The 26,782-nt window shown below is 41.5% G+C and overlaps 1 protein-coding gene across 3 annotated transcripts in view; it reads left to right on the top strand.

Moving 5' to 3' along the window:
- The window catches only part of ATP6V1E2 (ATPase H+ transporting V1 subunit E2), a 43,795-nt gene that overhangs the window by 3,315 nt on the left and 13,698 nt on the right, over window positions 1–26,782 (top strand). Inside the window, exons 2-5 of one of the 3 annotated variants that reach the window (XM_073022949.1) lie at window positions 2,335–2,429; window positions 3,109–3,222; window positions 5,316–5,421; window positions 10,890–10,997. The gene's annotated coding sequence lies outside the window, so the exon portion shown is untranslated. Of the gene's footprint in view, window positions 1–2,334; window positions 2,430–3,108; window positions 5,422–10,889; window positions 10,998–26,782 lie in introns of all 3 variants that reach the window. The other 2 variants (XM_073022950.1, XM_038006888.2) reach the window with 2 other exon arrangements.

Genomic DNA, 26,782 nt, shown 5'->3' with positions numbered 1-26,782 from the left:
CAATTAGAAATTAGAACTGTTTCCTGAATTTTTTTTTTTTTTTTTTTTTTTTTTTTTTTTTTTTTTGAGACAGAGTCTCACTCTGTCTCCCAGGCTAGAATGCAGCGATGCAGTCTTGGCTCACTGTAGCATCAACCTTCCAGGTTCAAGCAGTCCTCTCACCTCAGCCTCCCAAGAAGTTGGGATCATAGGCATGAGCCACCACGCCTTGCCTGAGAATTTTGAATTTGGGATTCACAGCAGGAGTTTCTCCTCTTTTGCTAACTGAACTGGGCAATGTGAGGCTGGAAGCTGTAGGCCATTCATGTTTCAGCCATTCACAAAGTAGTCAATACAAGGAGATGTAGCTAAAGTGCAGAGAGAAGCAAAGATAGAGAGAGAACACCACCACCATTACCATCACCACCACCACTACTCCCCCATCAAAAAGGGCAGAGAGGAAACAGGCCATGTGTGAGTGACTGATTTGTATTATCCCCGAGATCCTGTTGCACAACTGTTCTCCAGTTGGTCAGTTGAGTTAATAAATCTTCCCCTTTTTTTTACCCAGTGAGTAGGGGTTAGTTTTCTGTAACTGGTAACCAAAGGAATCCTATTACAATATTATAACTATAGTTCAGATAGATGATGAGATTAAGAAGCTTGCCCCAAATCACACAGCTGGTAAGTGGCAGAGCTAGGTTTCAAAATCATCTGTCTTCAGAGCTCATGCGTTTGCCATATTTCATATTGACAAGGTATCAAACGTTTTTGAGTAAAAATATGACAAGCTTAGACTTATCATTTGAGAAGGTCACTCTGGGACTCATAGAAAGTGGATTTGGAAAGGATAAGGGTGAAGGTAGAAAGAGCCAGGAGGAGACAGATCACAACAGCCTGACCCAAGCATGGGAGTAAACATGAAGAGGAGGCAGTGGGTTTCAGCGAGATTCGGATGATGGAATCACAGGGCTTGTTAGCAGTGTGGGGATGACAGAGGAGGCGAGAGAGAACAAGGTTTTTACGATAACTCTGAGGCATCTACATTATGATTTCATCTACTTTCTTTTTTTTTTTTTTCTTTTTAATGTCCTCTGTTGTTATCTTCCCACTTCTTCTTTGGACTTCTTCCTCATTTTTTAAGCCTTTCCATCTCCAATTGTTTCCTAACCACGCAACTGACTGTCTAAATCAAGCTGAGATTAGAACTCTAGAGGACAGTATGTTCTAAAACACATTCATTTGCATCATTTTGTGTGTTCCCTCATGTCTGCTTAGGAAATGGAAAAATGGACTCCAAGGGATCATTTGGTGTTGTGGCTAGGATGCTTTAGGTTGCAAGTCATAGAAAATTCAACTCGAACCAGCTTCAGCAACGAGGGAAATATATGGACTTCTGTTATGGAAAAATCCATAAGTAGTCCAACCTTCAGGAATGAATTGATCAGAACTCTCTCTCTTTTTTTTTCCTGCACGTCTCTCAGTTTTTCTTCTTCTCTATGGGTCAACTTTCTACTTAGCATACCTTCTTTCCTGGAAGCAAAATGGTTGCACCAAGTCCAGGCATCACCATCCACATACCATGTTTCCCAGAAGGAAAGAGAGTTTCTCTTGACCCACTCATTAAACAAAGTCTTGGACTTCTTCTGATTAGCTCAACTTAGTTCATCCCTAAACCAATCATGGTGCATAGTAAACTGTCAGGTGACTGTTGCCTTAGGCCTGGGCTACTGTCCATCCCTAAAACCATCACTGTGGCAAGGAGTTGGGACTATCCTAATTGGGCCTATCAGCCCTGCCCCCACAGGGGCTGGGGTTTCACACCTACCCAGGTTCTATGGTTTCTGCACAGTGGGTGACAAGTTTGGGGGAATGCATGCTGAGAAGGCAACCAGCAATATACATCTACATTGTTGCTTAAGGGTCAAAGTTCCTAGGCCTTCCCCTGGCTACACTGGAAATAAAGAATTTTAGGAGAGGCCAGGCACAGTGGCTTATACCTGTAATCCCAGCACTTTGGAAGGCCGAGGTGGGAGGATCAGTTGAGGTCAGGAGTTCAAGACCAGCCTGGGCAACATGGTGAAACCCCGTCTCCACTAAAAATAGAAACATTAGCCAGGCGTGGTGGCGGGCGCCTGTAATCCCAGCTACTCGGGAGGCTTGAAATGGGAGACAGAGGTTGCAATGGGCTGAGATGGTGCCACTGCATGCCAGCCTGGGAGCCAGAGCAAGACTCTGTCTCAAAAAAAAAAAAAAAAAAAAAAAAAAAAAAAAGTTTAGGAGAGAGGCAAATGTTAAGAGGAGAGGAAGGTGAGAAGGCTCCAAATAAAATCTGTGATTTGTTCCAAATTTCAGGTGGATTGTCAATACAGGAATCCATACTGACTCTGAATCCCTAATTTTGGCCTGTATTCTTCTTCCTCTCTGAACCATCTTCTTAGAAGTCACTGGTAAGGAGATAAAATGATGGTCATTCTTTAACACTTCTTCCCACCACAATGCCCAGAATCCTCACAATGCAGCCTCTTCACTCCCCAGGGTGCCTATTGGCCTTCCCTACAGCATGCTGCCACATGCCCTACCTATCCCTATCCCTATTTTTCTCCCTGCCACTAAAACCTCCCATTGGCACCCTCTTCTTTTAGTGCTCCAGTGTATGTACACTGCACAATATTCTGAGCTAAGGTATTAATGACTTAAACACCACAGCAATTTCTTAAAGGTCACTGGTTCCTAATGATCGGGCTGATAAATAAACCCAGTAGGATTGGTTTGCCTGGTTTTCATTCCCAGTTAGAATGTACATAGATCTCTTTTTCTAGTTCATTATATACCAGAAACTCAGAAGTATGGCCCAGCCTCTGAGAACTTCGGCTCAAGCACTGTTAATGTTTTGCCATTTTCATTTCTAACTGTTTCCTGCCAAAACCTAAGTTCAGGAGACTAGTCATTATTACTGATGGCATCACCACCCATTGCTGAACTATAGCAAAGGACATTTCCTTACAGGTTGCTGGTATGGAATACTCATATGATTTATGAGTGGTCTCCTCTCATAGGCTCCAAAGGAGGCTAGATCACAGATCCCTCCTCCAAAAATGAAATTAATGATTTTATTTTGTGTTTCAGTATCGAGAGTGCCAGAAAACCATCCCAAGACTCACATAGGGTTGTTCCTCATAGTGGATGTTTTGGCCACTGGACATCAGAACCACATTTTGAGTTTGAAGAATCTTCTACATGGTGAGCCTTGGTGGGAAGAAAAGAATATCCCTTCCTTATAGAAGCTGAAATTACAGACTCTTGCTTTCCTTGTCAGACTTAAAAGCTAGTGTAGCTGGAGTTAAATACAGGGCACATTGTCTCTGGAGACTGCAGCTTTAGTGGTGGGTACACAATTCAGTTCCTGACCCAGGAAGTGGCACATTAGGGCAGGCAGTGATGTTGGTTGTGGTATAATTGAGTTCCTGGTTCAGAAGTGACAACTGTACACATAGGATGTCTAGGGTTTGGTGAAAGCAATGGTATTGAAAGTGGTTTTCTCATCAAATTAGTTCCTGAGTCATGTGTTGGACACTGTTTCTATCTTGAGCAGCTTCTCTAGCCTTTCTACAATCCTGTGACCTGCCTGTGATCCTTTTAAGATTTCTTTTCTGTTTCATCGGCCACAAACAGCTTCTGTTGCTTGCAACCCAGGCTCCTGAGAAGGGACTGGAGAAGCAGATCACTTTATTGATGTGCTTCAGGTAGAGAGAGTAGAGATTTCCACCTCCACCATACCCAAATAGCTGGTACTAGACGTACCTTTCTAATGTGAGCAACTTTAAAATTGAACAGAATATATGAAACCTCTCTTTTCAAACATTGAACAGCATGTAGCACAGGACTGTGATTCCTGAAAGTAGCGAACAAATGGGGCAAACCCTACTATCACTCTAACTTTCTCTCTGGATTTGCTCTCTGGATTGTAGCACAATGAGGGGGAGCCCAAACAGAGCATAGTGGTCTTGCCAAGTTGAGGAGATAGTTGAGCAAACTTTTCAAGGCAGAGTATCAGAGAGGAGAGAATATAACAGCCAAAAAGTCTCCTGGGATCCCTTTGAATCCGTTGCTGAATACTAAGCTGCATATGCGTAAGGTGAAACTTCACAGTGCTAGGCAAAGAACTACCACGGAGCTGTGAGCTGATTGGTTCCCAGACCTCACTGGGCAATGTTTGAGTTTCAACTCGCCAATGTGAACAAACCTTGCTGACTGTCCAGGGAATTCAGTAGAAATCCCGAAAGGGGAAGGCATTAGTAGAAGGGCTAACTAAGCCGAAAAGTAGAGGTAACTCTAGACCCTCCAATAAGGTTTAGAAAGCAGCCTCAAAAAGAGGAAGTTCATCCACTACTACCATAACTGCCAGCCAAAACAAATTTTACCATTTTTAAAGCCACAACAAAATACAGACATTTAACAACATTAAATTCAGAATGTTAAAAATACTATTTATGCAAATAAGTAGGGAAATAGAACCCCAAATCAGGAGAAAAATCATGTAATAGAAACAAACCCCAAAATGACAGAGATAATAACGTTAGCAGACAAGGACTTTAAAAATTAAAATAAACACAACGATTTAAAGGAGAACATGAACATAGTGAAGAAAAACCTGGAAGATATAGAAAATAACCAAATGGAACTTGTGGAGCTAAAAAATACAACACTTGTAATGAATAATTCAGTGGCTGAGCTTAACAGTAGATTAGACATTGTGGAATGAAGTATCTGTGACACTGAAGACATAGCAGTAGAAACTATCCAAACTAAAGCAGAGAACAAGGAAACAAAAGAAACATGGAAACACAGAGCCTCAATCACCTTAAGATGATATTAAATGATTTAATGTACACGCATAACTGGAGTCCTCGAAAGGGATTAAGGGTGGTGATTTGAAGACATACGGCCAAAAAGTCCCAAATTTAATGGAAACTCTAAACATATAGATCCAAGAAGCTCAACAAATCCGAAGTAGGATAAGAACAAAGCAAACCATATCAAGCGAGGCACTTCGTAATTAAATCACTGAAGACCAGTAATAAGTAGGAAAAAATTAACAGCAGAGAGAAAAAAAGACACATTTTATACAGGGAACAAAGACAGATATAATTGCAGACTTCTCTTCAGAAATAATGCAAACTAGAACTTAATGAAATCGCGTCTTTAAAGCGATAAAAGAAAAAGAAAGCACTGTCAATCTAGAATTCTATATCCACCAGAAATATTCTTTAAAATTGAAGGTAAGATAAATGTTTGTCAGACAATAAAAGGCTTAAAGTTCTTTTTTAAACCAGAAGATCTTCAATACAAGAAATACGAAATAAAGTTCCTGAGGCAGAAAGAACATGGTACCAGATGAAACCACTGGCCTACACAAAGAAATGAAGAGCACAAGAAATGGTAAATATATGGGTAAATATGAGACATTTCTTTCTCTGTTAAAAAATGCCTTTAAAACATAATTGATCTTGGCCGGGTATGATGGCTCACACCTGTAATCCCAGCGCTTCTGGAGGCTGAGGCAGGTATATTGCTTGAGCCCGAGAGTTTAAGACCAGCCTAGGCAACATGGCAAAACCCTATCTCTACAAAAAATACAAAAATATAGCTGGGTGTGTCCCAGCTACTCAGGTGGCTGAGGTGGAATGATCACTTGAGCCCAGAAGGTCAAGGCTGCATGAGCTGAGATCATGCCACTGCACACCAGTCGGGGTGACAGAGCCAGACCATGTCTCAAAAAAAAAAAAGAACAAAACCCAAACTATTTTTTATATGTATATATGCATATATATACACACATACTATATATATGATATAACATTATATATAATGTTAGATATATAATATGTTAGATATATGACATTAGATCTATAATGTTACATATATAACATTAGAGATATATATAATTAAAAATAAAAAACACAATTGACCATCTAAAGCAAAACTAATAGCAGTATTTACATGGTTTATAACATGTAGAAATAAAACCTATAAAAATAATAACAAAAGGGATAGAAAAACAGAAATATAAAATCCTTACATTGCACATTAAGTGGTAGAGTATCATCTGAAGTTTGTCTTAGTCTCTTCCTGCTGTCATAGCAATCTACCATAGACTGGGTCATTCATAAATAATAAAAATTCATTTCTCATAGTTCTAGAGGCTGGGAAGCCTAAGATCAAGGAGTCAGCAGATTTGGCATCTGGTGAGGGCTCACTCTCTGCTTCCAAGATGGCATTTTGTTGCCGCATGCTCCAGAGGGAAAGGAACAAACACTATGACCTCACGTGGTAGAAGGGAAAAGGGGGTTAAAACAAACAACAAAAAACTCTCTTAGGCCCTTTTACAAGGGCACTAATCCCATCCATGAGGGCTCTCCACTTCCAAATTACCTCCCAAAGTTTCCGCCTCTTAATACCATCACCTTGGGGTTTAAGTTCCAACATAAATTTTGGAAGGATACATACATTCAAACTATAACAAAGGTAGACTAAGAAAAATTAAAGATGCATGTCGTAAAACCTAGAGTAATCCCAATAAATAAATAAATAAATAAATAAATAAATAAAACAAAGAGGTATTTCTAATAAGCCAACAGTAAAGACAAAGTGGAATACCCCCCCAAAAAAAAAAAATCAAAAACAAAGTCAGGAGGATGCCAAGATCATTCAATGGTCTTAGGAAAAGACTAGTCTCTTCAATAAATGGTGATTAGACAAACTAGATATCCACATGCAAAAGAATGAATCTGGATCCTTCCCTCTCAACATATACAAACATTTACTCAAAATGAATTGACAACCAAAAGATATGAGCTAAGACCATAAACTTTTAGGAGAAAACCTAGGGATAGATCAACAGTTTCTTATATATGATGTCAAAAGCATAACAACAAAAGCAAAACCAAAACTGGACTTCATAAAAATTAACAAAACTTTTCTGCATCAAAGGACATTATCAAGAAAGTAAAAAGACAACATACATAATGAGAGAAAATACTTAAAAATCAAATACCTCATAAGACTCTAGCATCCAGAATGTATAAAGTTATCTTATCATTCAACAATAAAATGACAAATAATTTATTTTTTAAAGGGGCCAAAGACTTGAACAGACATTTCTCCAAACAAGATATAAATCACCAACAAGCACATGAAAAGGTATGCAACATCATTAGTAGTTAGTCATTAGGTAAATGTAAATAAAAACCTCAATGAGGTACCCCTTTACACCCACTAGGATGGCTATAATTAGGGGTAGGGGAAGGAAAATAAGTGTTGGTGAAGATGTGAAGAAATTGGAACCCTGTTCATTGCTAGTGGGAACGTAAAATGGTTCAACCTCTGGAAAACAGTTCAAAAGTTCTTGAAAAAGTTAATTATAGAATTACAATAAGACCCAGCAATTCTAGAGCTAGGTATATATCCAAAAGAATTGAAAACAGGTCCTCAAATAAATACATGTGCATACCATGTTCACAGTGGCACTATTCCCAGTAGCCAAAAGGTGAAGACAGCTCAAATGTTTATCAATTGGTGAATGGATAAATTGTGGTGTATTGATACAGTGGAATATTATTAAGCCATAAAAAGTAATGAAGTGCTGATACCTGCTACAATGTGGATGAACCTCAAAAACATTATGCTAAGTGAAAGTAGCCAGACACAAAACGCTATATGTTGTATGTTTCCATTTACGTGAAATATCCAGAACAGGTAAATTCATAGACAGAATGTAGGTTGGTGGTTGCTATGGGCTGGGGATGGTAGGGTTTGAAGGGAAAATGAGGAGCAACTGCTTAATGTGTATGAGGTTTCTTTCTGGAGTGATAAAAGTGTTTTGAAACTAGATAGAGGCAATAGTTGTACAACTTTATGAATGTAATAAATGCTACTGAAATATTCACTTTAAATTCACCTCAATTAAAAAATATGTATCCACCAACCAAGAGAAAAAAAAAGGAATATGGTTTGGCTGTGTCCTCACCCAAATCTCATCTTGAATTGTAGCTCCCATAGTTCCCACGTGCCATGGGAGGGGCCCGGTAGGAAGTAATTGAATCATGGGCTCGGGTCTTTCCTGTGCTGTTCTTGTGCTAGTGAATAATTCTCATGAAATCTGATGGTTTTACAATGGGGAGTTCCCTGTACAAGCTTTCTCTTGCCTGCTGCCATGTAAGACGTGTCTTGCTTCCCCTTTGCTTTCTGCCATGATTGTAAGGCCTCCCCAGGCATGCTGAACTGTGAGTTTTTCCTTTATATATTACCCAGTCCTGGGTATGTCTTTATTAGCAATGTGAGAACAAACTGATACATCAGGAAAAGAGGAAAAAAGGAAGAAAGAATAGCTGTTTAAAATGGAAAATAAACAGCAAGATAAAAGACTTAAATCCAACCATACTGATAATTATATCATATATAATAACACTTGGGGAGAGTGCAGGGAAGGTGGCCAGGGAAAGCAGGTAATAATGAGAATCTTTGTGTTTGAAGACGTAAATGACAAACTGTTTGACCTCTGAAATGAGTATTAGAGAAAGGAGGAGGGTGATGGTTCTTGGTTCCTGAAAGTTGGATTGCCTGACCCACCCTGAGATAGTGGCAGAGTTGGGGGCATAACCACCCCACCCACCAGCACCATCCCTTTACTGTGCACAGGCCTGAACCTCTTCTTGGCTTCTGTTCAGCCCAGTGCTTCTCTCCTGGAGCCACCCTGATCTCTCACATGCTGTAGGGACCAGGGAATCCTGGGGCTGGAAGAGGAGAGGGCTCTGTATGTAGGTGGTAGGAGACCGAGCTGCATTCTGGAGAGGTGCAGCTGTGGCCTGAACTGAGTGATCCTGAGACCTTCAGTTAAAGGTGGGAATTTCCAGCAGATGCCATACAGTCAGGGATATCTTCCAACCCCCTTTGCAACAATATAACAGGACAGGTTATAAATATATTGAAATAATTTCTTTCTGGTTTAAAAACATTTCCTGCCCTGAGCTCCCTGAGAGCCCTGATCAGGCCACTGCATCACCCTCATGTTCATCATCTTTGTACCCCTCTCTCCTTCAACTCAAAGAAGGTTGCAAATTCCTAAGATTGTTGAGAGTCTATTGGGGAGACTGATTCCTCACCACCCACCCATTCATCCGTGGGTTCAATAAATTATTATTATTATCATCATCATTATTAAAGACAGGTGTCACTCTGTTGCCCAGGCTGGAGTGCAGTGGCACAATCACGGCTCACTGCAGCCTCAAACACCTGGGCTCTAGTGACCCTCCCGCCTCAGCCTCCTGAGTAGCTGAGACCATAGGTGCACACCACCCCCTAGCTCATTTTAAAAATTTTTTGTAGAGATAGGGTCTTACTATGTTTCCCAGGCTGGTCTCAAACTCCTGGCCTCAAGCAGTCCTCTTGCCTTGGCCTTCCAAAGCACTGGGATCATAGGCATGAGCCACCACACCCAGTCAAATCATTATTATTAAGCTACTGCTATGTACTAGACTCTGTGGGCAGTGTTGAGATGAGTGCAGAGTGGGTCAGAAATAGTCCTCTTCCCAAGAAGATCACTGAGGAAGCCCCAGGCATCGTGAGGGACAGCACTGAATGGGTACAGTCTCTTCCTTGCAAACCAGTACCTTCCCTGCATTAGGTTGAGCTGTGTCTAACAGCAATCGTGAGGCTAGCCAGGACTTGTCATGGTGAGAATCAAGTCAGTATCAAAGCAGTGTTGGGCATCTGAATGTGTAACTCGAGGCTGAGGACTAGTAGAAACTGCTTCTGATGTTCCTGCCCTCCCTCTTGGGGCTGTCCCTACCCACAGCTTCCAGGTTAGAGGCCTGGGCAGCCAGCTGCCTTTGAAGGGCTATTTCCCAGGGTTCCTTGCTGACTTCATACCTACCCTCGGCCCCTCTGGAGGCTTCCTAGGGCTCTGACCTCCAGCCTGGGTCAACTTCTCCATAGGCAGCTCTAGAAGTATGGTTCAAGGAAGGGCAGAATGAGGAGCTCTGGGAGCCCATGGGCAGGGAAGTGGTGATTTGTAAATGACAGCATCTGATATTTCTCCCTCACTTTACAAAGCTTGTTTGCTTCTTCCACTATTTGGCCTTCTCAGCTCCACCGTGAGGGCAACAGGACTCCTCATCAACATCCTGGTTTTACAGAAGTAGTTTTGTGTCTCTGGGTGAATTCAAGCAGATTGTCAGCCTTTATCCAGATTGCCCAGCCTGTGAGTGGCATCAGGACTGGGGTCTGAACCTCTGATGCCCAGTCCTGGATGCATCTTCTGACACCAAGATGCTGCCCATGGAGCCTCCAAGGCAGAGGGAGACCTCCTGTTCCAGGGTCAGCCTGGTTTCCACCCTCATGAAGTGGGAGAAGGGAGTCTTGCCCCGGAGGAGTCACCATCCTATGATGCCCCGTGTCTACACAGCACGTGGGGCATGCCCACTATTAGCCATATAGACTACTTATATGCCATGCAGCCAGACTGTCAGATCACTGCCACCAGCCCGTTCCCACCTTCAAAGAGGGCTATTTCAGGGGATAAATACTTTGACAAGTGGATTGAATGGGTACATGAGACCTTCCAAGATCGTCTTAAGTAACAACAGATAATTGCTTCACTGCTTTCTAAGAAGGGTGAATTTATTTAACTTGTAGTGCAGTGTTTCTCAAAAATCTTGTCCTGCAAATTGCAGTAACAAATACATTTTTCATTGTGAACTGGAATACATTCACATACATATATTATGTTTGTGTGTGTGCACATGTATCTACATATATAACAAAAGGTTTGATATAACAATACTTAACCTTACCACCTGTAATGAATTCTGGATTTTTTATTCCATTTGGTTTCATTTTTTTTAATTCAGTGATGACCTACTAAATGATTTCACAGTCCACCAGAGGGTCACAGTCCACACCTGGAGACACTCCAATGCAGGTCTATGCTGGCTGAGTGCACTGGCTTGTGGCTGGAGGTGAGTGCTCAGGACCACAGAGGGATGGAACCTCTATAACTTAACAACAACAAAAAAACAAACAACCTGATTTTAAAAATGGGCAAAGAACTTGAGTAGACAGTTTCCAAAGAAAATAAGCAAATGGCCAAAAGCACATGAAAAGATGCTTAATATCACTTGTCATTAGGGAAATGCAAATCAAAACCACAATGATACCACAATGGGTAATTTCATATCCATTAGGATGGCTGTTATTTAAAACAACAACAACAACAACAACAACAAACCCAGGACCAGACATGGTGGCTCACACCTATAATCCCAGCACTTCGGGAGGCTAAGGGGGAGGATCACTTGAGGCCAAGAGTTCAAGACCAGCCTGGGCAACAAAGTGAGACTCCTTCCTCTACAAAATAATTTAAAAATTAGTTGGACTGGCTGGGCACAGTGGCTCACGCTTGTAATCCCAGCACTTTGGGAGGCCAAGGCGGGTGGATCACAAGGTCAGGAGATCACGACCATCCTGGCTAACACGGTGAAACCATGTCTCTACTAAAAATACAAAAAATTAGCTGGGCATGGTGGCAGGCGCCTGTAGTCCCAGCTACTCGGGAGGCTGAGGCAGGAGAATGGTGTGAATCTGGGAGGCGGAGCTTGCAGTGAGCCGAGATCGCGCCACTGCACTCCAGCCTGGGCGACAAAGCGAGACTCCGTCTCAAAAAAAAAAAAATTAGTTGGACATGGTGGTGTGCACCTGTAGTCCCAGCTACTCAGGAGGCTGAAGTGGGAAGATTGCTTGAGCCAGGAGTTTGAGGCTGCAGTGAGCTGTGATCATGCCACTACACTCCAACCTGGGCAACAGAGCCAAGACACAAAAGAAATAAAAAAACAAAAACAAAACCAGAAAATAGCAAGTATTGGCAAAGTTGTGGAAACATTGGAACCCATGTGCATTGCTGTGAACTGTAAAATAGTGCCGCTGCTGGGGAAAAGGGTGTGGACATTCCTCAAAACACTGAGCTTAGAACTACTATGTGATCCAGCAATTCCACTTCTAGGCATATACCCCAAAGAAGAGAAAGCAGGTCTTTGAACAGATATTTATATACCCATGTTCATAGCAGCATTATTCACAATGGCCGAGAAGGGAGAGCAACCCAAGTCTCTGTGAATGGATGAGTAGACAAAATGTGGTATATACACACAGTGAAAATATTCAGCCACAAAAAGGAAGGAAATTCTGACTGGTGCTACAATATGGGGAATCCTGAAGACATCATACTATGTGAAACAAGTCAGCCAAGGAAGGACAAATATTATGATTCTATTTATAGGAGGTACCTGGAGTAGTCAAATTCATAGAGACAGGAAGTAGAATGGTGGTTGCCAACAGTTACTTGGGGAAGAGTATGTGGGGTTAGTGTTTAATGGATACACAGTTTAAATTTGGGAAGATGAAAAGGTTCTGGAGATGGATGGTGGTGATAGTTGCAAAACCATGTGAATATTCTTAATGCTACATAAATGTACACTTAAAAAGGCAGAGTGTGGTGGCTCGCACCTGTAATCTCAGCACTTTGGGAGGCTGAGCCAGGTGGATCACTGGTGGTCAGGAGTTCGAGACCAGTCTGGCCAACATGGTGAAAACCCGTCTCTACTAAAAATACATAATTAGGCAGGCGTGGTGATGCACGCCTGTAGTCCCAGCTACTCGGAAGGTTGAGGCACAAGAATTACTTGAACCCAGGAGGCGGAGGTTGTAGTGAGCCGAGATCGCACCACCGCACTCCAGCCTGGGCAACAAGAGTGAAACTCTGTCTCAAAATAATAATAATAATAAATAATGTACACTTAAAAATGGTTAAATGGCAAAATTTGTTATGTACATTTTACCACAATAGAACAAAAAAGATAGGTTTCACTTTTAAAATAGGATTTCCAACTTCTCTAAAAAATCAGATCTTATGACATCCTAGTCCACATTTTCTAAGGCAGCAGACCAGGGAAGTACTTGCCCCTTTAGACGGGGTTGGAAATGAAGGGCTTTTCTTTTTGGAGAAACTGCCACTGGAAACTTCTAGATATGCAGCTTTGAAGCAAATGACTCTTGGGGAGAACCTGTCTGCTTTGAAGTAACCTGCCTGCAGATGTTTTAGAAGGAGAAATTCGGCTGTGAATTCTTCACGTAAATTATTTTGGGAGAAAGGTTTCTTCCCCTGCCTGTAGGCATTAGCTTTCTCCAGTCCTGACCAAAGCCTGCTTTGCCAGTGTGAGTGGAGTTCTTGGAACAAAACTCTATGTGGCCCCTTACTTGTCAGCAACTGAAGCAGAGATGAAGCTTTTCAGGCCCTTCTGATTTCCTCTCCAGGTGTCTCCTGTTACTTCCAGAGCAAATGAACTCTCTCGCGCTTGCCTTCTCTCCCAAGCTTGCTCGCGAGGGAGCAGAGTGCCTGTCCCTGCTTTCTCACACCCTCACCTCAAGCTGAGCTGCTCTGTTCTGTGTGGCCAGAGGCCGAATCCTCAGACCTGACACCCAACAGCCCATGGGCCATATCTCTTCCTTCTACTCGCGATGCCTTGTCTTGTGTCCTGGCCCTCACTGTGTACAGGCTCCCTCTGGCTTTTGGCATAGAGTCCAAGACTCCTGCCCCCACCACCCCCAGGCTGATCTTCCTGAGCCCAGGTTTGGTGAAGGTACAGCCATGCTAAGAAGCCTTTGATGGGCTCTTTTGCATAATGCCCCAACTCTCAGGTGGACATTTCCACCCTTCCCCAGCCGCACCCCAGTGTCTTTCTAGACATTGTCCTCTGCAAGTCTCTTGGCTACTGCCAAACCCATCTGCTCTCCACACCCAGACCTCAGACCCCTTTCCACCAGCAGGCCTTTGCCCGCAGTGTTCTCCCCATCCAGAATGTCTTACTTTCTTTCTGCTTATGATGACAGTCCATCTCTCAGTACCCATCATTACTACTCCCTCCCTGACTGGCGCCTTGCCCACAGGGCTGCTCCCTCAGCTGTAGTCTGCAGTCACTCTGGCTGTGTCCTTTCCTGCCCCTTATCCCATCCCATTTTGAGTGCCAGATATTTTTATGCTGTTTTAAACCAGGGCCCTCTCTGAAACCACAAGGCATTGCTTGAAGTTGGGTCTCCATAAAGATGTGATAGATTTTTATTTATTTGGATAAATTCTCCTTAATAAATAATACAACTTTCTACATTTTCCAGGTGACTTGCCTCCAAGTTAAGGCACTACGTTGATGTGCCCTGAAACCTCATTTTCTTGTCTGAGTTTTCCTAAATTGGCTTATGTTCTTTCATTTATCTTCATCTCCTTCCCTCCCTATTGGTGTTCTGTTGTTACCCATGGAAGGTCTCAAACCATCCCCTACCTTGTTTAAACATCTTCAGGTCAACTATACATTATAAAGGGTATTCACATAGGAAGAGAGGAAGTCAAGTTGCCTCTGTTTGCAGATGACATGATTTTATATTTACAAAACTCCATCATCTCAGCCCAAAATCTTCTTGAACTGATAAGCAACTTCAGCAGAGTCTCAGGACACAAAATCAATGTGCAAAAATCACAAGGATTCCTTTACACCAACAATAGGCAAGCAGAGAGCCAAATCATGAATGAACAATTGCTACAAAGAGAATAAAATACCTAGGAACACAGCTAACAAGGGATGTGAAGGACCTCTTCAAGGAGAACTACAAACCACTGCTCAAGGAAATAAGAGAGGACACAAACAAATGGAAAAACATTCCATCCTCATGGATAGGAAGAACCAATATCATGAAAATAGCCATACTGCCCAAAGTAATTTATAGATTCAATGCATTCCCATTAAACTACCATTGACATTCTTCACAGAATTAAAAAAAAAACCCTACTTTAAATTTCATATGGAATCAAAGAAGACCCCATATAGCCAAGACAATCCTAAACAAAAAGAACCAAGCTGGAGGCATCACGCTACCTGACTTCAAACTATACTACAAGGCTACAGTAACCAAAACAGCATGGTACTGGTACCAAAACAGACATATAGGGCAATGGAGCAGAGACCTCAGAAATAACATCACACATCTACAACTATCTGATCTTTGAAAAACCTGACAAAAACAAGCAATGGGGAAAGGATCTCCTATTCAGTAAGTGATACTGGGAAAACTGACTAGCCATATGCAGAAAACTGAAACTGAACCCTTTCCTTACACCTTATGTAAAAATTAACTTGAGATGGATTAAAGACTTAAATGTAAAACCCCAAACCATAAAAACCCTAGAAGAAACCTAGGCAATACAATTTAGGACATAGGAATGGGCAAAGACTTCATGAGAAAAATGCCAAAAGCAATTACAACAAAAGCCAAAATTCACGAATGGGATCTAAACTAAAGAGCTTCTGCACAGCAAAGAAACTATCATCAGAGTGAACAGGCAACCTACAGAATGGGAGAAAATTTTTGCAATCTACTCATCTGACAAATGCCTAATATCCAGAATTTACGAGGAACTTAAACATATTTACAATAATAAAAAAAAACCATCAAAAAGTGGGGAAAAGATATGAACAGACATTTCTCAAAAGAAGACATTTACGTGGCCAACGAACATATAAATAAAGCTCAATATCACTGATCTTCAAAGAAGTGCAAATCAAAACCACAATGAGATACCATCTCATGCCAGTCAGAATGGCAATTATTAAAAAGTCAGGAAACAATAGATGCTGGTGAGGCCATAGAGAAATAGGAACACTTTTACGCTGTTGGTGGGAATGTCAATTAGTTCAACCATTGTAAGAAGACAGTGTGGCAATTCCTCAAGGATCTAGAATCAGAAATAGCATTTGACCCAGCAATCCAATTACTAGGTATATACCCAAAATATTATAAATCATTCTACTATAAAGACACATGCACAAGCATGTTTATTGCAGCACTATTTATAAAGCAAAGACTTGGAACCAATCCAAATGCCCATCAATGATAGATTGGATAAAGAAAATGTAGTACATACACACCATGGAATACTCTGCAGCCATAAAAAGGAATGAGATCATGTCCTTTGCAGGGACATGGATGAAGCTGGAAGCCATCATCTTCAGCATAGTAATGCAGAAATAGAAAACCAAACACTGCATGTTCTCACTCATAAGTGGGAGTTGAACATTGAGAACACATGGACACAGGAAGGGGAACATCACACACCAGGGCCTTTTGGGGGTTGGGGGTGAGGGGAGGAAACTTAGAGGATGGGTCAATAAGTGCAGCAGACCACCATGGCACACATATCCTATGTAACAAACCTGCACGTTCTGCCATTATCCTGTTATTTATTTATTTATTTATTTATTTATTTATTTATTTATTTATTTGAGTTAGAGTCTCGGTCTGTCACCCAGGCTGGAGTGCAATGGTGCAATCTTGGTGCACTGCAACCTCCGCTTCCCGAGTTCAAGACATTCTCCTACCTCAGCCTCCTAAGTAGCTGGGACTACAGCTGCCCACCACCATGCTCAGCTAATTTTTGTATTTTTAGTAGAGATGGGGTTTTGCCATGATGGTCAGGCTGGTCTTGAACTCCTGACCTCAAATCTGAGGTCACTCCTGATCCACCTGCCTCGGCCTCCCAAAGTGCTAGGATTATAGGCATGAGCCTCTGTGCCTGGCCCTGTTTTTGTTTTTGTTTTTAGCAGAAGTAAAGAAAAAAAAAAAAAAAAAAAAAAAAAAAGAGCCCATGATGAGCTTGGAAGGAAGGCTTAGGAATGGGATTCCTTCATTCTCGGCTTTCTTGGAAATGTCAGTTCCTAAACACCCTACTTTAGTGTGATTACCTGCCCACGGTTCCCGTCCCCCATTCCTCATGGGCTTGGGAGGCAGAGCTGGTGTCTGTCGTGTTCTCTGCTCTCTCTCTGGTGTCTGCCCAGTGCTTGACACATAGTAGGTATTCAGTAAGTACTTTTTTTTTTTTTGAGACAGGATCTCACTCTGTTGCCCAGGTTGGAGTGCAGTAGGCACAATCCCAGCTCACTGCAGCCTCGACCTCTCAAGCAATCCTCCCACTTCAGCCTCCCAAGTAGCTAGGACAGCCTCCTAAGTAGCTAGGCACACATCATCATTCCTGGCTAATTAAAAAAAAAAAAAACAAAAAAAAAATTGTAGAGATGGGGGCCCACTATGATGCCCAGGCTGGTTTTGAACTCCTGAGCTCAAGCAGTCCTCTACCTCTGCCTCCCAAAGTGTTGGAATTACAGGCATGAGTCACCTCACTCGGCCAAAAAATACTTTTTGAAAGACAGGGCTGGGCACAGTGGCTCACACCTGTAATCCCAGCACTTGGGGAGGCCGAGGCGGGTGGATCACGAGGTCAGGAGATCGAATCATCCTGGCTAGCACAGTGAAACTCCGCCTCTACTAAAACTACAAAAAATTAGCCAGGCGTGGTGGTACGCGCCTGGAGTCCCAGATACTTGGGAGGCTGAGGCAAGAGAATTGCTTGAACCCAGGAGGCGGAGGTTGCAGTGAGCCAGGATCGCACCACTGCACTCCAGTCTGGGCGACAGAGTGAGACTCTCTCAAAAATAAGTAAGTAAGTAAATAAATAAATAAATAAATAAATAAATAAATAAATAATAAAAGAAAGAAAGACAGAAGAGGGGATGCCCCACTTCCCACATACTTAATATTTAAAATCTCCCCAAAGGAGTCATTACTCCTCTACATTTTCTCACCCACTTCCTGGGCCCTGTAAGTTGCCCTGTGCTCCAAGCTCTGGAAAGCCCCTTCTCCTCCTTCCTCAGTCTGCAATCTCTAAGTGTCTGGAGGCCCACGTTTGGTCCTGCTTCCCTTTTGCCTAGGGGTAGGAAGCACAACCCAGTCACATCTGACCTCAGATTTGCTTACAAATCCCAGCTGGAATGAAGAGCAGTTGCTTCAGGGTCTGAGCAGGGCTCCAGGTTGACACTCCCTGCAGTTGCCGCCTCCATCTCATGGTACTGTGGATTTGGCACTTCCCCAAGATGCTCACAAGCTTATGCAGGCATGGGCCTGAGAAGAGAGTTCCCAGCTCACACTTCCTCTAAAGATCCTTCCGAGGCCAGGCAAGGTAGCCCATGGCCATAATCTTAGCACTTTGGGAGGCCGAGGTGGGAGGATTGCTTGAGCCCAAGAATTTGATATCAGCCTCAGCATAATGGTGAGACCCATTTCTAAAAATGAAATAAAGACCTTTCCCACGCCCACGAATATGCAATCACCAGTTTGGAAATGTCTGCTTCCCAAAGGTCATATGGAGAGGCTTCTGGGATGCTGGCAATGTTCTCTTGATCTGGATGGCGGTTAAAGGATATTTGCCTCGTAATACTCATTAAGCCAGACATTGCTGTTTTATGTACTTGTCTGACTGCATTTTGTATTTCGCAATTTTTAAAAAGGCAGGAAAAAAAAAAAAAAATCCTCCCATCCCCAAGCCTTTAATCCAATCAATCCATGTTAAAGGAGCATGTATCTGCACTCAGTCCCTGCTAGGGAAGGAGATTCTCATTTTCAAAGAAGTTTCCTAAAGGAAGCAAAAATAACTGGCAAAACAAACACTGAATCCAGCTCTGAATTGTATCTGGAGAACAGACCATGCTGTCACTTGGAGGAGTCCAGAGATCAAGGAGTGGTGGGGCTTAAACCGGGCCTGCATATATGGATAGGATTTATTAAGTGGAGGGAAACATAGCCAAGACAGCAGCATAAGCCAAAGCTGTTAAGTGGGACTGAGGCTGTGTTTAGGGGGAGGCCCCAGTAGTGGAGGGTTCACGAGAGCCAAGTGTGGCTTGCAGGGCCCTTTCTGCTGTCCCCAGCACAGGCAGAGTGGGTGCCACTTACAGTATCCGCCTGCTTCAGCGGTGTAGAAGTGTCTGAGCCCTCGTGCAAGAACAGACATGTGTGTTTCACATTTCTTGGTTTGTTTTGTTGTTTTGCTTAAGTCACAGGCCCATGTGGGCTCATCATCTCTATCCCAGACAGACCGGAAGTTACATCTGCCAGACACATTACATGGGCACACGTGTTCCTGCAGAGGCACTTGCTCAATCCCTGCTTTTTAACTCTGCCCCACCCTGCAGCTGCCTTCAAGTCCCAGCACTAATGAGCTGTTTAGAAGTGGGGGTGCAGGGAGGGGACACAAGAACTCAGGACTGCAGATTCAGGCGCAAAGATGTGTGACAGACTGTGAGATGACTTCCACCTCATCCCCTGGAATTCAGGAACTTCCCCCACCATCACAAAGGATATGGCTGGCCACCTGAGACTGTGGGCAAAGGTACCATGAAGTGTTGTGGAGAGGAGGGTCAGTAACTCCAGGCAGGGCTGCTAAGTTTGTTACAAAGAGGCAAGACTAGAATATGTTTCCACTTTAGTGGGTGGAAACCTAATCATTCATAAGTCTCCTGTACACACAGAACAACTGTGATGAAGAGTGAGGCCTAAATCAGAGGAGACGAGGACAATAATAGTAGTAGTAGTGGTCATGATGATAATAATAACTACCAGACATGAAGATTAACCATGCCTAGCATTGTGCTAAACATCTCGCTTCTTTCATTTAATCCTTACAATAATCCAATGATGTGGCTGCTATTATTTTTATTATACAGATGAGGAAACTGAGGCCTTGAGGGGTATACTGCTTTGCCAAAGTCATACAAATGGCAAGTGCAGAATCAGGATCTGAATTCTGGCAGTCTGACTGCAGAGGCCACGCTGACGCTGTGGAAGTTGGCGATGCCCATTAGGCCCTATCTGGGCATGAAGAGGATGTCCTCCCTCATGAGCTGGAACACAGCATCCCCTGTTGTGGGTGTGGCTCTCTTAAAGACCATCTGGTGAATTTTGCTTGCGCTGGTTTCTTATTCAACAACCCTCAGATTTGGCTTCACGTGCAACTCACATAGAAGGAAAGGAGGCCATGATCCACCAACATGACAGCTGTATTTTTCATGAGTAAATTAGCAAACTGGCTGCCTGGGTCCCCATGCGTACCTGTTAAGGTGAGCCCACCCCAGAGCTAAAGGCTACCATGTGCCAACTTAACTGAGATTCTGAGTGTGCAAGGATAACCCCAGTCATAGCCCCGGGTGCCAAGGAAATCCCTTTTAGCCTCCTCTTAGCAAACTTGGCCAGCCTTCCCCAGTGACAGCCTGGCTGTTTGGATTCAAGCTGCCTGGTCAGACTGCAAGGGTCATCTGTGTGAAGAAGGAATCAACAGTGCCAGGTTCCAGTGTGCATTCCAAGTTCCACATTCTGTGTGCAGACTCCCAGCGCCAGAGCAAAGGCAGGCCCCTGGCAGGAGACTTGTAAGGCTTCACCTAGTGTATTTCTTCCTATATACACGTAACTTGGGGCTTCCTGGGCCTTGTACTCTCTCTGCTTTCATTGACAGTGGTTCCTAAAGCTGGTCAGCATCAGGGTTACCCAGGGAGCCTTAAAACACACACACACACACACACACACACACACACACACAATTGACTTGTCTTATTTAGGCACAGAAAATACTTTTGCTACAGTTACAAAAATGCAGGGTTTTTGTTTTTAAAAAGTGAATCCTAAAGTAATGAATGGAGTGGATGGGCTCAATAAATTTTCTTTCTGACTTCCAATAACGTTTTGTAAGGTTGAACCCAAGGGCTCGGTCTTTGTCACAAACACTGGGTGGTTTTTCCACCAAGCTCGGTAAGTGGTACAGCTTTCTGGGATAACGTGTGTGTGTGTGTGTGTGTGTGTGTGTGTGTTTGTATAACAAATGTTTAAGAGTATGGTACAGTACTGTTAACTGTATGCACATTACCATACAGCAGGTTTCTAGAACTTTTTCATCTTGCATCACAAAAACTACATCCATTGAACAGAACCCCATTTCCCCTACCCCCACCCCTGGAAACTGTCATTCAATTAATATTTCCTGTTTCCATGAGTTTGACTACTTTAAATATCCCATAAGTGGAATCATGCAGCATTTAATCTTCTATGATGGGTTTATTTTACTTAGAATTATGTCCTCAAAGTCCATCTATGTTGTGACATGTGACAGGATTTTCTTCCTTTTTAAGGCTTTATAATATTCCACTTTATGTGTATACCACATTTTCTTTATCCATCCATCAATAAGCATGTAGATTGTTTCCACTCTTGGTTATTTTGTATAATGCTTCCCTGAACATTGGTGTGCAAACATTTCTTCAAGATTCTATTTTCAGTTCTTTTGAATAAATACCCAGAAGTGGGATTGCTGGATTATATGGTAATTCTATTTTTAACTTGTTGAATAACCACTATACTGTGTTCCATAGCAGCTGCATCATTTTACATTCCCACCAACCCAGTGCACAGGAGTTCCAGTTTCTGCACATCCTTGCCAACACTTGTTATTTTCTTTTTCTTCTTTTTCAAAAAATAATGACCATCCTATCAGGAGTAAAGTTATATCTCATTGTGCTTTTGCTTGGCATTTCCTTGATGATTGATGTTGAGCATGTGTTTTCCTATGCCTGTTGGCCTTTGTATGTCTTCTTTGGAGAAATGTCTACTCAGGTGTTTTGCCCATTTTAAAATCAAGTTTGTTGTTGTTGCTTTTGCTTTGAGTTGTAAGAGTTCCTTATGTATTCTGGATATTAACTTCTTATGAGATGTACGGTTTGCAAATATTTTTCCCATTCCATTGGTTACCTTTTCACTCTGTGGATTGTTTGATTTGCTGCACAGACACTTTTAAATGTTACACAATCTCATTTGTCTATTTTTGCTTTTGTTGTCTGTGCTGTGTCATATGTAAGAAATCATCATCAAGACCAATGTTATGAAGCTTTTCCCGCATGTTTCTTTCTAGGAATTTTACTGTTTCAGGCCTTATGTTTAAGTCTTCAATCAGTTTTTAGTTGATTTTTGTGTATGCTTAAAATAAGGGTCCCATTTCATTCTTTTGCATATGGACATCTAGTTTTCCCAACATCATTTATTGAAGAGACTATCCTTCCCCCATTATGTAGTCTTGGCACCCTTATTGATGATCATTTGATTGTAAATGTGGGGTTTATTTCTGGGCTCTTCATTCTTTTCCATTGGTCTATATATCTAGCTTTATGCCAGTACCATACTGTTTTAATTACTTTAACTTTGTAGTATATTTTGAAGTCAGGAAGTGTGAGACCTCTAGCTTTGTTGTTCTTTCTCAAGATTGTTTTTGGCTATTTGGGGTCCTTTGTGATTCCGTATGAATTTTAGAATTCTCCCACCCTATTTCTGCAACAAATACCATCAGGATTTTGATAGGGATTGCACAGAATCTGTAGATCATTTTGATTAGTATGGACATTTTAACAATATTAATTCTTCCAACATATGAACATGGGATGTCTTTCCATTTATTTGTGTTTTTAACTTCTTTAAGCAATGTTTTATAGTTTTCAGTAAACAAGTATTCTAGTTCCTTGAGGTGTGAAGTTAGGTAACTTATTTGAGAGTTTTTTTTTTTTTTTAATATAGATGTTACTACTATAAACATTCCTCTTAGAATTGCTTTTGCTGCATCTCACAAGCTTTGGTATGTTGTATTTTCATTTTCATTTGTTCTCAAGATATGTTCTAGTTTTCTTTTTGACTTATTCTTTTAAAAAAAATTTTTTTAGAGACAGGGTCTCATTCTGTTGCCCAGACTGGAGTGCAGTGGCACTTCATTAGCTTATTACAGCCTCGCACTCCCAGGTTCAAGCGATTCCTGCCTCAGCCTCCCAAAGTGTTGGGATTATAGGCATGAGCCACTGCACGTGGTCTGACTTATTCTTTAACCCTTGGTTGTTCAAAAATGTGTTGTTTGATTTCCACATATGTGGGAGTTTTCTAATTTTCCTTTGGCTATTGATTTCCAGTTTCATTCCATACAGTTGGAAAAGATACCTGGTGTGATTTCAATCTTCTTAAATTTATTGAGATTTGTTTTATAACCTAACATGATCCGTCCTAAAGACTGTTCCATGTGCACTTGAGAAGAATGTGTATTGTGCTTCTGTTGGGTGGAATGCTCTGTATATATGTCTTTAAGGTCCATTTGGTCTATGGTGTTGTTCAAGTTCTCTGTTTCTTTACTGATTTTCTGTCTGGATATTCTCTCCATTTTGACAGTAGGGTATTGAAATATCCTACTATTATTGTATTGCTGTCTATTTCTTCCTTTGGTTCTGGCAATGCTTGCTTCATATATTTGGGTGCTCTGATGTTGGATACATATATAAATGTTCTATCTTCCAGGTAAATTGACCCTTTTATCATTATATAATGTCTTTGTCTCTTTTGACAGTTCTTGACTTAAAGTCTATTTTGTCTGACCTAAGTATGGCCACCCCTGCCCTCTCTTGTTACTTTTGCATGGAATATATTTTTCCATCTTTCACCTTCAGCCTGTATGTGTCCTTAATTTCTTTTTTTTTCTTGAGATGGAGTCTCACTCTGTCGCCCAGGCTGGAGTGCAGTGGCACGATCTTGGCTCACTGCAAGCTCTGCCTCCCCGGTTCACACCATTCTCCTGCCTCAGCCTCCTGAATAGCTGGGACTACAGGTACCCACCACCATGCCTGGCTAATTTTTCTGTATTTTTAGTGTTAGTCAGGATGGTCTCAATCTCCTGACCTCATGATCTGCCCACCTTGGCCTCCCAAAGTGCTGGGATTACAGGCATGAGCCACCACGCCCGGTCTGTGTGTCCTTAATTTCTAAAATTAGTCTCGTGTAGACAGCAAATAGTAAGCTCTTGTTTATTTTGTTAATCCATTCAGCCACTCTATATCTTTTGATTGGGACATTTAATCCATTTATATTTAAAGTAATTACTGATAGAGAAAGACTGACTGTTGCCATTTGTTAACTGTTTTTTTGTCTCATGGCTTTTTGACTCTCTTTTCCTCTCTTGCTATCTTCCTTGTGTTTGACTCTCCCACACCTGCCCCCAACCCCCGGTGGTAACATGCTTCAATTCTTTTCACATTTTATTTTGTGTAACTTCCATAAGTATTTTCTTTGTGGTAGCTGTGGGCTAACATGAAACATGTTATAATTTTAACCGTCTATTTTAAGCTGATGAATTAACTTCAATCACAAGCAAAAACTCTTTTTTTACCCCCCAACATTGTTATTGATATCACAAATTACATCTTTTTATATTATGTATCCACTAACAAATTTTTATAGTTATAGTTACTTTTTATAGTTTTGCCTTTTAACTTTTTTTAACAAAAAAGTATTAATTAATTAATTAATTTTGCCTTTTTAAAATTTTATTTTTATGAATGGTAACTGTTGCCAGTGCTATAGCTATCTAATAAGAGCATTTTACATTTAATATGAGTCACATGAAAGGCCTATATCTATTTTACAAAAAAATTAATTATGAATAGCTGTTTGATACAACTTTAGCACAAGCTAAGAAAACAGCATTCTTTTTTTTTATTACTATACTTTAAGTTCTAGAGTACATGTGCACAATATGCAGGTTTGTTACATATGTATACAGGTGCCATGTTGGTGTGCTGCACCCATTAACTTGTCATTTACATTAGGTATATCTCCTAATGCTAACCCTCCCTCCTCCCCCTTCCCCACAACAGGCCCCGGTGTGTGATGTTCCCCTTCCTGTGTCCAAGTGATCTCATTGTTCAATTCCCACCTATGAGTGAGAACATGCGGTGTTTGGTTTTCTTGCGATAGTTTGCTGAGAATGATGGTTTCCAGCTACATCCATGTCCTACAAAGGACATGAACTCATCTTTTTATGGCTGCATAGTATTCCATGGTGTATATGTGCCACATTTTCTTAATCCAGTCTGTCACTGATGGACATTTGGGTTGATTCCAAGTCTTTGCTATTGTGAATAGTGCCACAATAAACATATGTGTGCATGTGTCCTTATAGCAGCATGATTTATAATCCTTTGGTATATAACCAGTAATGGGATGGCTGGGTCAAATGGTATTTCTAGTTCTAGATCCTCGAGGAATCGCCACACTGTTTTGCACAATGGTTGAACTAGTTTACAGTCCCACCAACAGTGTAAAAGTGTTCCTATTTCTCCACATCCTCTCCAGCACCTGTTGTTTCCTGACTTTTTAATGATTGCCATTCTAACTGGTGTGAGATGGTATCTCATTGTGGTTTTGATTTGCATTTCTCTGATGGCGAGTGATGATGAGCATTTTTTCATGTGTCTGTTGGCTGTATAAATGTCTTCTTTTGAGAAGTGTCTGTTCATATCCTTTGCCCAATTTTTGATGGGGTTGTTTTTTTCTTGTAAATTTGTTTGAGTTCTTTGTAGGTTCTGGATATTAGCCCTTTGTCAGATGACTAGATTGCAAAAATTTTCTCCCATTCTGTAGGTCGCCTGTTCACTCTGATGGTAGTTTCTTTTGCTGTGCAGAAGCTCTTTAGTTTAATTAGATCCCATTTGTCAATTTTGGCTTTTGTTGCCATTGCTTTTGGTGTTTTAGACATGAAGTCCTTGCCCATGCCTATGTCCTGAATGGTATTACCTAGGTTTTCTTCTAGGGTTTTTATGGTTTTAGGTCTAACATTTAAGTCTTTAATCCATCTTGAATTAATTTTCGTATGAGGAGTAAGGAAAAGATCCAGTTTCAGCTTTCTACTTATGGCTAGCCAATTTTCCCAGTACCATTTATTAAATAGGGAATCCTTTCCCCATTTCTTGTTTTTGTCAGGTTTGTCAAAGATCAGATGGTTGTAGATGTGTGGTATTATTTCTGAGGGCTCTGTGCTGTTCCATTGGTCTATATCTCTGTTTTGGTACCAGTACCATGCTGTTTTGGTTACTATAGCCTTGTCATATAGTTTGAAGTCAGGTAGCATGATGCCTCCAGCTTTGTTCTTTTGGCTTAGTATTGTCTTGGCAATGCAGGCTCTTTTTTGGTTCCATATGAACTTTAAAGCAGTTTTTTCCAATTCTGTGAAGAAACTCATTGGTAGCTTGATGGGGATGGCATTGAATCTATAAATTACCTTGGGCAGTATGGCCATTTTCACAATATTGATTCTTCCTATCCATGAGCATGGTATGTTCTTCCATTTGTTTGTGTCCTCTTTTATTTCACTGAGCAGTCCTTTGTAGTTCTCCTTGAAGAGGTCCTTCTCATCCCTTGTAAGTTGGATTCCTAGGTATTTTATTATCTTTGAAGCAATTGTGAATGGGATTTCACTCATGATTTGGCTCTCTGTCTGTAATTGGTGTATAAGAATGCTTGTGATTTTTGCACATTGATTTTGTATCCTGAGACTTTGCTGAAGTTGCTTATCAGCTTAAGGAGATTTTGGGCTGAGATGATGAGGTTTTCTAAATATACAATCATGTCATCTGCAAATAGGGACAATTTGACTTCTTCTTTTCCTAACTGAATACGCCCTAGCCAGAACTTCCAACACTATCTATGTTGAATAGGAGTGGTGAGAGAGGGCATCCCTGTCTTGTGCCAGTTTTCAAAGGGAATGCTTCTAGTTTTTTCCCATTCAGTATGATGTTGGCTGTGGGTTTGTCATAAATGGCTCTTATTATTTTGAGATACGTTCCATCAATACCAAATTTATTGAGAGTTTTTAGCATGAAGAGCTGTTGAATTTTGTCAATGGCCTTTTCTGGATCTATTGATATAATCATGTCGTTTTTGTCTTTGGTTCTGTTTATATGCTGGATTACGTTTATTGATTTGTATATGTTGAACCAGCCTTGCATCCCAGGGATGAAGCCCA

Source organism: Chlorocebus sabaeus, chromosome 14, assembly GCF_047675955.1.
Source record: "Chlorocebus sabaeus isolate Y175 chromosome 14, mChlSab1.0.hap1, whole genome shotgun sequence".
Lineage (NCBI taxonomy): Eukaryota > Metazoa > Chordata > Mammalia > Primates > Cercopithecidae > Chlorocebus > Chlorocebus sabaeus.
The sequence above is the reverse complement of the archived record's forward strand: the minus strand, read 5'-3'. Positions and strand labels throughout refer to the sequence as shown.